This window comes from Bombyx mori, chromosome 4 (genome assembly GCF_030269925.1).
Source record: "Bombyx mori chromosome 4, ASM3026992v2".
Classification (NCBI taxonomy): Eukaryota; Metazoa; Arthropoda; class Insecta; order Lepidoptera; family Bombycidae; genus Bombyx; species Bombyx mori.
Window position 1 is genome coordinate 18731798 of NC_085110.1, and position 530 is coordinate 18732327.

The following is a 530-nucleotide window of genomic DNA, read 5'->3' on the forward strand; positions in this document are numbered from 1 at the left end:
TACAAAATGCTGTCCGTAAATCGCTCGCTTATCCTTAACTTTCGTTAATAATAAAATTTGAAAATCAAAAAATCTTAATATTTTTAGCAGTTACGAGTAAATACTGCAATACTGCAATACTGCAATACTGAAATGTACGATCAATTGTTTGGTAAGAGAATTCCCTGACAGCCCTGTGAATACGAGCCGATATCTCCGGCGCGCGACAGCCCCGAGCCTGGATCCCACAATGATAACCGAGTCACGAATGTTTCCAATCAACGTTCAACAATATATTATGCGTCGATTACAACCAGAAGATCCGCGAGCTGCGATGTAATCTGGCCGGCGTTATCCGCGCGTCGCGTCCCCGCACCCACCACACACACGCACGCTTCCAACACGGAGGAGCGGGGTGGTGGGGGGAGGGAGGGGGTAGCCCAAGGTCAACATGCGACTTGTTTGCTACAGATCGGTAATCTGCCTACTCGAAATGTAAGTTTCTTTGTCGCAGGAGTGCGGGGATCTATAAGAAAACAGAACGCAAACAA